The sequence below is a fragment of the Lepidochelys olivacea genome (assembly GCF_965140295.1).
Source record: "Lepidochelys olivacea isolate rLepOli2 genome assembly, chromosome: 5".
Classification (NCBI taxonomy): domain Eukaryota; kingdom Metazoa; phylum Chordata; order Testudines; family Cheloniidae; genus Lepidochelys; species Lepidochelys olivacea.
This window is the reverse complement of record NC_140415.1, coordinates 106,298,139-106,311,411: the sequence shown is the minus strand read 5'-3', so window position 1 is coordinate 106,311,411 and position 13,273 is coordinate 106,298,139. Positions and strand designations below refer to the sequence as shown.

General features: G+C 43.8%; 1 protein-coding gene across 5 annotated transcripts in view; it reads left to right on the top strand.

Moving 5' to 3' along the window:
• PTPRD (protein tyrosine phosphatase receptor type D) overlaps positions 1 to 13,273 on the top strand; it is a 1,732,979-nt gene that overhangs the window by 1,335,223 nt on the left and 384,483 nt on the right. The gene's annotated exons all lie outside the window — the stretch shown is intronic.

Below are 13,273 nucleotides of genomic sequence, written 5' to 3'. Positions count from 1 at the left end.
AGCCAGTATTTGAACAGGTTTGTTTTTGTGACTCCCTTACCATTTTTCCTCTTAATGCCTCTTTTCTTAGTCATCTAACAGTTTCTACTGTTCTCTTTTTCTTTTCCTTTCTTTTTGCCTGTTAATTGGTAGAGATAATACTAGTGAAATTATATAGGCACAATGAAGCCTAACCTTGTTTACCAAATGGCAAAGATCAGTTAGTTCCATTATGAACTTGTTTACTTCCTTGGATATTTCTTTTAAAGTTTAGTAAAATAAACAATAGACTGTTGAGTCCAATTAAAATTCCAGGCGCTTTGTAGCTGTCACAGCAGCTGTTCTAATGTATTATTTCCGACAGCTGTCGTGGAGTACAGTATTCGAACAAATCAAGCAGAACTGACAACTTTGGTCTGAGTGGGTAGTATAGGTACCTAGGTTCTGTGTATTGGACTCATTTTATGATACTGCAAGGTTTTGGTCAATTAGCTTACCAATTAATGAGAAGATAATATCTTCTTTTTAATTGGAAAATAATTGGGCCTACCTTGTTTACATGTGTTGTTTTTCCCAGCTGTCCTGTGGCTTTTTGCAGAAATGTTATACCAACAAGAAAAGCCACTTGCCTGGACCTGTTGACAGGCTGGTTTACTACAAGCTGTTCAGTTCACTTGGTACAGCAGCCCTTTTCTCTTGGATTTTCTTAGGACTATTAAAACATCAGCATTCATGAACTCCCCTCTCCCCCCACCCCCAATTTTAAAGTGGATTCTGATCTCCCTTACAACTATGAAAACACAAAGGGGCAACTCTGTTGAGATAGACAGAGTTACAAGAGAGTAAAAGTGGTGTGAGATCAGAATCGGACACTATTTTAGTGAGAATACATTCAGTTCTTGTTAAGGCTGTTACTAAACTCATTGTGGACTCCAAGTGCACTGAATTACATTGAGACAGCAGCTCTTAAAACATGGAAATGGAAAAAAATTATTAAGGCTCTGTTTTCTAAATATAGCCCCATGAAATTGAAATACATGAAAAAACAAGCATGCACAAAACATACATGTTTGTAGGGTACTGACAGTTGAGATTACAGTATTTGGGTTGTTTCCAGACTGTTAATGACCAGCTGGGATAGTTCTGTCTAAGGTGAAGCCAAGGACATTTTAAGACTTTAGCCAGCAAATAATTAACTGGGAAGTAGCTCAAGCACTAGACATTTCTGCTGTTTTAAAGCACCACCTATTTTAAAAGACAAAATCTATGCTTAGTGAACAACAGATTTTGGAATCTGGTATTGCTTTTCTGTGTAAAATGCCAGAGTACTGTACTTCTGGTGGAGCCGAAGTGAATTTTTGTGTGTGTTTATATTGCTTGTTCTTTACCAATCAGATAACAACAATTGGCAACAGGACCGCTGCACTGTTCTTCTCTTTTATAAAGCTTATGACAGAAGGGAATATACTCCGTTGAGGACTAATGTAGGATTTACTTTCAGACAGGCTGTACTATAAAAGCACTTTAATAAGGATCTTAATAGTGCTTTGAGATTAGTTTTTCAAAATTATTGTGTTCCTCTCATAGTTCTTTAATACTTAAAACAAAATGTGGCAGCAGGCTCTTAGGCATTGTTGTGGGAGGAGGTTGCTTTGTTAATAAGTATCTGTTATTAGCATGCTGCATCAGCATGCAGATTAAGGGTTGTAAGGTTGTGCTTTAGGATTAGGATGAACTTTTGTAGCAGTTATTGTTGATTAATCTAGGCTAGACACTAAGGAATGGTCATGATGGGTAGAAAAGTGATGCAAAAATAAAGATTATTCACCTGTAACCAGAATTATTGCAGATGGTTTCTGCAGAGGTCAGGCACATCCCAAGAGTGGAAATCTGCAGAGGCCCTTTAAAGAAGATGCTTATCACGTGTTTAGTTTCTTTGATTTTTGCACACTGACTTATACCATATTGTTGTGTCGTTGCTCATTAATATTTTACTGTGATGGTATTGGATAGCAAATGTGTCCTGATTGCTTTCAACCTAAAAAAAAAAATCCATCATGTTTCCACAATTCCTTAAAAAATAATCCACAGATCAGCCATAGGCCAGCTGAGTTCTATGACAGAGAAACTGACAGTTGATCCGCTACCCTTTCTGGAAGGTGTCCTTGTAGTTAACGGGCATTACCAGACAGAATTTCAGGGAACCAGGGCAGCCAGCCAAAGAGAGATAAATTAAGTTAACCACATCTTGGAGGGGTCGATAGCCGTAACATATCATCTACTATTATTATGCACTAAACTATTTATTGCTCATTATTGTTGTTTGCCACTAGAAGAAAGAGAAAAAAATTGTATGTTTAGATCTATATTTAAAAGATTTAAAAACAGGAAAAATATATTTTTAATATCAGAAGGCTATCGGACATGTAGCTAAAATATCAGTATCAAACTAGAAATGGAATCATTACATCATTGAGAATTTGCTTCTCTAAGGGAAACTGAAATTCCTGAAACTAAACCCAACCATATGTATGCTAGCCATGATTGTATCTTGGAGGGTCTGAGATGACATTCAAGAGTAATGAGTGGTTGGATAATTGTATTAAACAAAATAATATTTTTGGTACATGTGTTTTAAACATTTCCCTTTATGATCAATAGGGGTAAAACTGAATTGGGCAGTATAGCTTATGTTTTTTATGGGGGAAATGCAGTTTCTAACCTGACCAATTTAAAATATTTAGTTTAGTTAACTAACAACATTCTAAAACCTTGCATGTTTCTTTAGCTTAATTTTCTTTTACTACTTTTGCTTTTAAATAAAATATTTACTTTTACTCCAAAGTGGAGTTGTGATACACTGAAAGGGAAATATGCTATGACTAATGAATGTAGAAAGTGGATAGATTTTTAGCAGTAGTGGGTGATCCTAAAAATGATCAGTTCATATATTCAAGCTTTTATGAGAAGAGACTTTGATCTGAGGTTACCCTCTGCTGCCTGATTTCATTCTGGCTATAGGTATAAGGTCTGATCCTGCCAAGTGGTGAGTGCCCACATTTCCCAGTGACTTCAATGAAAACTGAGCGTGCTTGGTACTTCATGGGATTGTCCCCACAGTGAGACCAACTCTTTGCTACTTAATTGCTTCCTCTTCTCAGGTCTGCTGGAGCAAGACCATGCAGACACAAGGGGGATAAAGGAGGAGAATTCAAAAAGTTAATGTAATATTTTGGTCATCTGAATATGTGGGTTCAAGTTTTGGCTGAAGGTTTAATTCAGTTTTAATTTGATCTGAATGGCCCCTTGGTAAATGTTACTGAATTAATGAATGTTAGCTAGATGCTCTTAGAGGTGTGTGTCTTGTTTTTAGTGAGCTTTGACTGTCTAATCTGAGGAAAAAATCCCTGTATATGTGACTCTATAAATGTTGTTCCCCTTCCACTTAGTCCCTCTCCCTATACAGTTAAGACTGAGATTTTTGAGTTTCAAGCAGTTAATGTGCACAGACTTTAAAAGTGTGTGTGTGATTATATACATACAAACCAATGCAAGTACTATTCACGCACATTTTATTTAAATTCTTTCTAAATTACGAACAATAAAATATACATTCTTATTCTGAATGAAGGAATTTGGCTCCACTTAGTCCTGTAGTTAACATTACTAAATACACTGTCAGTTTAGGTGGGTGAGGTAATATCTTTCATTGGACTAACTTCTGTTGGTGAGAGAGACAAGATTTCGAGCTCTACAGAGCTCTTCTTCAGGTCTGGGAAAGGTACTCTGAGCATCACATCTAAATTCAAGGTGAAACAGATTGTTTATCATAAGTAGTTAGCGCATATTCTAATAAACCATTCAAGTTAGAAACAACGAGGAGTCTTTGTGGCACCTTAGACTAACAAATTTATTGGGCATAAGCTTTCATGGGATATAACCCACTTCATCAGATGCATGGAGTGGAAAATACAGTAAGCAGTATAAATATCGCAACACATGAAAAGATGGGAGTTGCCTTACCAAGCGGGGAAGAAGGGGGTCGGGGGGGGTCAGTGCTAACGAGGCCAGTTCAGTTAGGGTGGATGTGGCCCATTCCCAACAGTTGACAAGAAGGTGTGAGTATCAACAGAGGGAAAATTCCTTTTTGTAGTGCTAACGAGGCCAATTCAATCAAAGTGGATGTGGCCCATTCCCAACAGTTGACAAGAAGGTGTGAGTATCAACAGAATTATCATACAAAATTATTTTTTGTAGTGACCCAGCCACTCTGTCTTTATTCAAGTCTAATTTGATGGTGTCAAGTTTGCAAATTAATTCCAGTTCTGCAGTTTTTCGCTAAAGTCTTTTTCTGAATTTTTTTTTGAAGAATTGCGACTTTTAAGTCTGTTATTGAGTGTCCAGGGAGATTGACGTGCTCTCCTACTGGTATTTAAATGTTGCAATTCTTGATGTCTGATTTGTGTCCATTTTTTTTTTTTTGTGTAGAGACTGTCTGGGTTGGCTAGTGTACATGGCAGAGGGGCATTGTGGCACATGATGGCATATATCACATTGGTAGATGTGCAGGTGAACGAGCCCTTGATGGTGTGGCTGATGTGGTTGGGTCCTATGAAGGTGTTCCTTGAATAGATATGAGGACAAAGTTGGCAACAGGGTTTGTTGCAGGGATTGGTTCCTGGGTTAGTGTTTCTGTTGTGTAGTTGATGGTGAGTATTTGCTTCAGGTTGGGGGGCTGTCTGTAAGCAAGGACTGGCCTGTCTCCCAAGGTCTGTGAGAGTGAGGGATCATCCTTCCGGATAGGTTGTAGATCCTGGATGATGCGCTGGAGAGGTTTTAGTTGGGGGCTGAAGGTGATGGCTCGTGGCTTTCTGTTACTTTCTTTGTTGGGCCTGTCCTGTAGTAGGTGACTTCTGGGTACCCTTCTGGCTCTGTCAATCTGTTTCCTCACTTCCCCAGGTGGGTATTGTAGTTTTAAGAACGCCTGATAGAGAGCCTGTAGGTGTTTGTCTGTGTCTGAGGGATTGGAGCAAATGTGGTTGTATCAGAGGGCTTGGTTGTAGACAATGGATCATGTGATGTGGTCTGGATAAAAGCTGGAGGAATGTAGGTATAGCGGTCAGTAGGTTTCTGGTATAGGGTGGTGTTTATGTGACCATCGTTTATTTGTACTGTAATGTCCAGGAAGTGAATCTCTTGTGTGGACTGGTCCAAGCTGAGGTTGATGGTGGGGTGGAAATTGTTGAAATCCAGGTGGAATTCCTCAAGGAATTCTTTTCCATGGGTCCAGATGATGATGTCACCAGTGTAGCACAAGTAGAGTAGGGGCGCTAGGGGCTGAGAGCTGAGGAAGCGTTGTTCTAAGACATGCCATAAAAATGTTGGCAAACTGTGTGGCCATGCGGGTACCCATAGCAGTGCCGCTGACTTGAAGGTATAAATCGTTCCCAAATCTGAAATGGTGGGTGAGGACAAAGTCACAAAGCTCAGCCACCAGGTTTGCCATGACATTATCGGGGATATTGTTCCTGATAGCTTGTAGTCCATCTTTGTGTGGAATGTTGGTGTAGAGGGCTTCTACATCCATAGTGGCCATAACCTGATGGTGTTATCAGGAAGATCACCGATGGAGTGTAGTTTCCTCAGGAAGTCAGTGGTGTCTCAAAGATAGCAGGGAGTGCTGGTAGCGTAGGGCTTGAGGAGAGAGTCTACATAGCCAGACAAACCTGCTGTCAGGGTGCCAATGCCTTAGAAGATGGGGTGTCCAGGATTTCCAGGTTTATGGATCTTGGGTAGCAGATAGAATACCCCTGGTCAGGGCTCTAGGAGTGTGTCTGTGTAGATTTGTTCCAGTGCTTCTTCAGGGAGTTTCTTGAGCAGATGGTGCAGTTTCTTTTGGTACTTCTCAGTGGGATAAGAGGGTAATGGCCTGTAGACTATGGTGTCAGAGAGTTGCCTAGCAGCCTCTCGTTCATACTCCAACCTATTCATGATGACTACAGCACCTCGTTTGTCAGCCTTTTTTATTATAAAGTCAGAGTTGTTTCTGAGGCTGTGGATGGCTTTGGGTTCTGCATGGCTGAGGTTATGGGGCAAGTGATGCTGCTTTTCCACAATTTCAGCTCGTGCACATGGGCAGAAGCATGACTATGTAGAAGTCCAGTCTGTTGTTTCGACCATCCAGAGGAGTCCATGCAGAATTCTTCATCTTGAAGTGTTGGTAGGAAGGTTTCTGTGGGTTAGTGTGCTGTTCAGCGGTGTGGTGGAAATATTCCTTGAGTCGGAGACGGCAAAAGTAGGATTCCAGTTCACCGCAGAACTGTATCATGTTCATGGGGGGTGGTGGGGCAGAAGGAGAGACTCTTCTGCTGGGCTAAAAGGAGAGTGATATAGTGGCCTGTTAACACCTCTGCAGTCATAGGACAAAAAGAGGTTTGTTTCAGAGGGGTAGCCATGTTAATCTGTATCCACAAAGACAACGAGGAGTCCGGTGGCACCTTAAAGAGTAACAGATTTATTTGGGCATAAGCTTTCATGGGTAAAAACCCACGGGTTTTTTACCCACAAAAGCTTATGTCCAAATTTTTTACCCACGAAAGCTTACGCTCAAATAAATCTGTTAGTCTTTAAGGTGCCACCGGACTCCTCGTTGTTTTTAAGGTTTGTTTGTTTGTTTGTTACAGATTGTTGTAATATGCCACATATTGAATTTGTCTGTTCAGTCCATGATTTTTAGCATCTAGCAGAGTTATGAATTTAAGCTCCCTGGCTCATCTTTTGAAAGTGTTGAGCAGGTTTCCTTTGTGGATGAGGACTGGTAGGTGAGATAGAGAGTGGTCACTTTGTGAAAAGTCCTCATCCACAGGTGATGGAGTTTTTGTCTTTTATCACTTTGCTGTGTGAATTCATTCGAAAGCTTAGTGATTGTCTTGTTTCACCCACATAGTTGTTATTGGGGCATTTAGTGCCCTGGATGGGGTACGTCACATGTCATGATAGGTACGTGTAGGACCCCTGGGTCTTGAAAGGTGTGTTGTCGGGAGGTATTGATCATTGTAGGAGTGGGGGTACCTCTGCTGGTTTTGCAGCTGTGGTTCTGGCAGGGTCTGGTGCCGCTTTGAGTTGGTGTATCCTGGTCTGTGGGGAGGTTGGAGTGTTGTTTGAAGGCCAGAAGTGGGGATTCAAGAAAGATTTCTTTCATGATGGTGTCCTCATTGAGTATGGATTGTAGTTGTTTGAAGATATCCTGTATGGGTTCCAGCATGGGGTGGCAGGTGACAACTAGGGGGGTGCAGTTAGAAAGGGTTTTATTTCTGTGGAAGCAGGTTCTCATGGAGTATTTGGGTGCCCCATACCATGATACAATCTACTTCTTTCATGGAGTGTTTTTGTTTGATAAAAGTAGTTTTAAGTTTGGTAAGGTGTCTATTCCAGACTTTCTCCATGGAGCATATTCTGTGGTATCTGAGTTCCTAGCTGTAGATAACAGATTTTTTGGAGTCTTTTAGGTGGTTATTGTATCTATCAAGGAAGGTGTGGTGATCTGTGGATTTCTTGTATATGGTTGTCTGTAGGGTTCTGTTGCTGAATCTGATTGTGGTGTCTAGGAAGTTAATGCTAGTGTGGAAGTGTTCTAGAGAGAGTTTAACAGATGGGTGGTGGTTGTTAAGTTGTAGCAGAAATCTCTGAGGCAGCTTAAGTCCAGAAGATGAAAACATCATCTATGTATCTGAGGTTTATCATTGGTTTTGTGGTGAATTTGTCCAGAATTTATTCTTCAAGGTGCCCCACGAAGAGGTTGGCATATTGGGGAGCCATCCTAGTACCGATGGCTGTTCTCATGGTTTAGACAAAGTGTTTGTTGTTGAATGTAAAATTGTCATGGCTGAGGATGAAATGGATGAGTTTGGCGATGTGTTTGGGGTAGATATCTGCGTGTTGTCCATTGTCTTGTAAATATTTGAGGCAAGCAGCTATGCTGTCATGGTGAGGTATGTTGGTGTATGGGGAAGTGACATCCCTTGTGTTCTGAGGGAGGTTGTTAATGCTGTGGAGTTTGCGGAGGAAGTCAGTTGTGTCCTGGAGTAAGCTGGCCCTTTGGGTGGCAAGTGGTTTGAGGATGGTTTCTATGAGTCCTGATATTACTTCAGTAAGAGTGCTGTGGCCAAATATGATGGGTTTGTGTATCTTGGGAAGCATGTAGAAGATCCCTGAGTTGGGTTCATGGGGGATGAGTTTACAGAGCTTGTCTTGGAGTTGTTTGGGGAAGGATTTGATGATATCTTTAAGTTCCTATACTGCATATAGCTTACATTTGTGCAGTTCCATCAAAATGAAATAAAAGCATTTTATGGGAACTGTACTACCCTATCAGTTCACCTTCAGGTCTTTTTGGGGGGAGGGGCATTTCTCCTCCTTGTTTAGTTGGGTTTTTTTCTCTTCTGATCCTGTGTGCAACTAACAAGAAGCCCCAGGGGCATTTGTGGACCAGGTCGGGAGCAACACTGAACAGAGTCAGAATCACTGAGCCCTGTTCTATGCCCACATGTCTCTAGGAAGCAGTGTCTGACCGTTCTGCCTTTAGCCCCAGTGCTCCTCCTCCTGGCTTAGTGGAGGAGTTGGAGAGATTACTACCTGATGTGCTGCTAATCCTCTTCTTTGGGCTAAGGTAATGGGGGTGAGACTGCCTGCATTGCTGCCTGCAGCTGCTATTACTCTTCTTTCCCTAGCCTTTGGAAGGGCCTACCTCTGTTGCTGCCCCATGTGAGGGTTTCTCAGAATCACAGACAATTGGGGAAGGACCCACACTACAGCTGGTCACTCACTTGTCCTGTGAAGGAGTCCTGTGTGGGGGTAGGTGGGTGCACTTGCCCTCTTTGCTCTTCTTTACCATTATCCAACACGGGGGCCTGAAGAGTGCAAAGAGAGTCCCATAATTCCTTCTCCTATTGGTTTCAGTGTTGCAAGGCCTTGTGGAGAAATCAATGGAATGGACAGGAATGGGGATCCCTCTTCTTTCCCTCCTGCTAGCTCTGGTGTTCTCCCTATTCCCAATGAGGGTTCTAAGAGTGAAAGAGGCTTCTGCCCTGGTCTGGCAAGGGGGTGTTGGAGGGTCTCCAGCCCTGTTCCTTCCCCTTAGTCCTTTGAAGGTGTTTAAGGGGGAAGAACTTTCAGTTTTATTTGTCCCCTGCCCCAGGGAAGGGTCCAGTGGGCAATTCTACTTTGGCTTTGTTGCACCCCACCTCTTTCCTATTCATCTTTCACTAGGTTCTGTTGCAAGGCCAAGGGGGTGAGAAGGGGAGAAAACTGGACTGATCTTGCTACTCCCTATGTCTCTCTTCCAGCACTGTGCATGATACAATGGGGTGAGGGAAAGGTACCCTTCCCAGCTTTGTATGGCGGTTCAGCATGTGGGGCCTGGTCTATGCTACAGAATTAAGTCGAAGGAAGCTGCTTTAAGTCGACCTATTAATGTATGTGTCTACACTACTGGGTCCTTTACGTCGACCTAAGTCACCTCTGATGTCGACTTCCGTAATTCCCCTCTGCAAGAGGCATAGCACTTAGTTCGATTTTCATAGCCCCCCGGCGAGGTAGTGCAGATGCAGCATTGTGTATTTCGACTTAATGGCCTCCAGGTGGCGTCCCACAATGCTTATCTGCGACCGCTCGGGAGATCATTCTCAACTCTGCTGCACTGCAGCCAGGTACACAGGAAACATGCCCTCCCCTGCTAAAACCCTGGGAACTTTTGAATTCCCATTTCCTGTTTGATCAGCATTGGGAGCCTGCCAGTTTGAGCACAGCTGATCATGGAGACTACAGGTCCCAAATGTGCTCCAGCCTGGTCTGCACAGGAGATGGGGGATCTCATCGCTGTGTGGGGAGAAGAGTCTGTGTAGGCAAAGCTCCGATCCGGCAGAAGAAGTGCTGACATCTATGCAAAAATCACTCGTGGACTGCAGGAGAAGGGCTACATGAGGGACACACAGCAGTGCTGTTTGAAAATAAAAGAACTTCGCCAAGTGTACCAGAAGGCAAGGGAAGCGAACAGTTGTTCTGGTGCTGAACCCCACACATGTCAGTTCGACAACAAGCTGCGTGCTATTCTTGGGGGTGAACCTACTGGCACCCCCACAAGGAACATGGACACCTCACAGGTGTGTGAGTCTAGGGACAACAAGGAGGATTATATGTTGGATGAGAAAGAGGAGGAGGAGGATAATGGGAGACAGGCGAGTGGTGGATCCATTCTCCCCAAGAGCCAGGAAGTATTTTTAACTCTGGAGCCCTGTGAGTCACAGGACAACACGGTGGCCGACTGTGATGCCAGGGAAGGCACCTCTGGTGAGTATACAGTGAAAATGAAAGTCCAGTTAAACTTCAGCGGGCACACACATTCAGTGGTATTGCATGTTTACTGTGAAGAAAAAGTGAGCTGCTGTAGTTCTCTGCTTACAATAGGCCGCTCCAGCCATGCAGAGAGTGGCCCCCGGAAGAGACTGTTTATGTGGACTGGGATAGCCCAAGAATCCTCCATGGATATTTCTAGGAAACTTTCATGGAGGTACTGTGCAAACCTTTGCAGAAGGTTTCTGGGCAGGGTAGTCTATTTCTTCCCCTATGGTAGGACACTTTCCCACGCAACTCCTGAATTAATTCTGCTGGCATCATTGCAGTACACAGCATAGCAGCATAAAGACCAGGTCTATACCTAGACGCTTGAAGCATCTCCTTCCTTTCCGCCTCTGTTAACCTCAGGAGACTGGTATCACACAGGGTCAGCTAGGGGAAACAGATGAAGTTCTCATTAAAAGTGCTCTTACACAGAAAAAAAGGGCATGTAGACCCACCACATCCACCCACGTTCTGGAACGCCGAACCATGCGGCTGCTAATGTGCCTTTATTGTGCTCGGCATGGGTCAGCAAGTAGTTTAAATGGCTGATAAGGGACTGGGGCCCCACATGAGAGATTCTGCAATTTGGGAGTGAAAATGTTCCCCTTCACCCCGTTCGTAAATAGCTTCCCCTGGTGCTATGGGGAAGGGCCATTGTTCGACTAGCTACCTGTGCTCCTGACATGAGCCTGCCATAAACTTCATTGAAAGTGCGGTCTACTCACCATAGAGGTCTACTCACCATGGCTGGAGCACCAAGGAGGCACAGTGAACAGTTATGGATTCTGATTGTTATGGCTTGCACCTAGTGTAATAAGGTTTTTTTTTTTTTAAAATGAAAATGGCCTTGCTATGGAAACATTTTATTCATATATAATGGCTCCTTTATTTTTTCCCCTAACTGACAGCTGGAAGCGTGTCCTTCGGCATGTCATCAAAAGCTGAAAGCAGACTTTCGGTGATTAGAAGGAGGAGAAATAGAACATGGGAGGACATGTTCACCGAGGTAATGAATGCCTTCGGGACAACTGACACAGAGCTGAGAGCGTGGAGGATTTCACAGTCTGAGGAGTTAGACGTGGACATGGAGAGCAGGAAAGCTTCCAGTGAATGAGAGTGTGCGGCACAGGATGAGATGCTTCCGATTATGAGGGAACAAGCAGATATGTTGAGGCATCTGGTTGAACTGTAGCAACAGAAGCAGGAGGGTAGAGTCCCTCAGCATACCCTGGTGGACAGCCAGCCAGCATCGCCTGGTGCAGAATCACCCTCCCCCAAGCGTTCCATGTGGTGTGGGCGAAAAGTCCATTATCCCTTTTGCTTAACTCGGGGGAGGGGGCGGGTACAAGGAACAGAAGGCGTCCATTCACAGACCTTTGATGGTCTGGAACGTGGTGTTACGTTACACAGCTGAAAATGTTTCTCCCATTCCAACTTTATAACCCCTTTCCCCCAAGATTACATTTTCTTTCTGTTCTCCCTCTGTACTTACGTTTGTCAAATAAAGTAAATGGAACTGAGAAATAAATGTTCTTTATTGAGTAGAAGCAGTGGGCTTGGGTCGGGGGTTGGCTTTACAGTGACAGTGATACAAGCCAGGTGAATGTTTGGGAAAGCATAATGCAGACAAGCAGCTCACTTTACTGTGACTCATTATTGAAATGGCTTTTCAAAGCCTCGCGGATACACAGGCCCCTTGCTGTGCTTTTCTTATTGCCCTGGTGTCTGGCTGCTCAAAAATGGGTGCCATGCGATCTGCCTCAACTGCCCACCCGTGTGGAAAATTTCCCCCCTTTTTCCACAGATATTATGGAGCACACAACAGGCAGCTATAAACACGGAGCTGTTCTCCTCACTGAGGTCCACCCTTGTTAGTAGACTTCTCCAGGGCCCTTTCAAATGACCGAAGGCACATTCAACCACCATTCTGCACTTGCTGAGCCTATAGTGGAACCGTTCCTTACTGCTGTCCAGACAGCCAACGTATAGTTTCATGAGCCATGGGAGCAAGAGGTAGGCTGGGTCCCCCAGGATAACTATAGGCATCTCAACATCATCAATGTTCATTTTGTGGTCTGGAAAGAAAGTTCCGGATTGCAGATTTTTGAACAGACCCAAGTTCCTAAAGATGTGCGTGTTATGAACCATTCCCAACCATCCTACACTGATGTCTGTGAAATGCCACTTGTGATCCACCAGCACTTGCAACACCATTGGAAAGTATCCCTTTCAGTTTATGTACTCTTTGGCAAGGTAGTCTGGTGCCAAGATGGGGATATGCCATCTATCGCCCCACCACATATCCCATCCCGTATCCTATCGCCCCATGGGAATGCCATCACAGAAAAACTGTCCTGTACATTTCCTGGACTCACAACCCTTGGTAGCAGAAATCGATTAATGGCCCTGCACACTTGGAGCACAGCAGCTCCCATGGTTGATTTACCTGCTCCAAATTGGTTCCCCATTGACCGATAACTGTCTGGCGTTGCAAGCTTCCAAATGGCGATCACCACTTGCTTCTCCACTGTCAGAGCAGCTCTCATTTTTGTGTTGCTGAACTGAAGACCAGGGGAAAGCTCTGTACAAAGTTACTGGAAGGTGGTCTTCCACATTCGAAAGTTCTGCAGCCACTGCTCATCATCCCATACCTGCAAAATGATGCAGTCCCACCAGACAGTGTTTGTTTCATGGGACCAGAAATGGTGCTCAACAGAGTGCAGCTGCTTTGTGAGTGCCATCAGCAACTGTGAATTGTTTTTTTCAATGGCTTGCAGCAGGGCTGTTTGCAGGACATAGCTATGTTCTGTGTGGCGGATCCTACTTAGGCTCTGGAAATATTGCAGGAGAAGGCGTGAGGTGTTTGAGATGCTCACAGCAAGAGTGCACAGCTGAG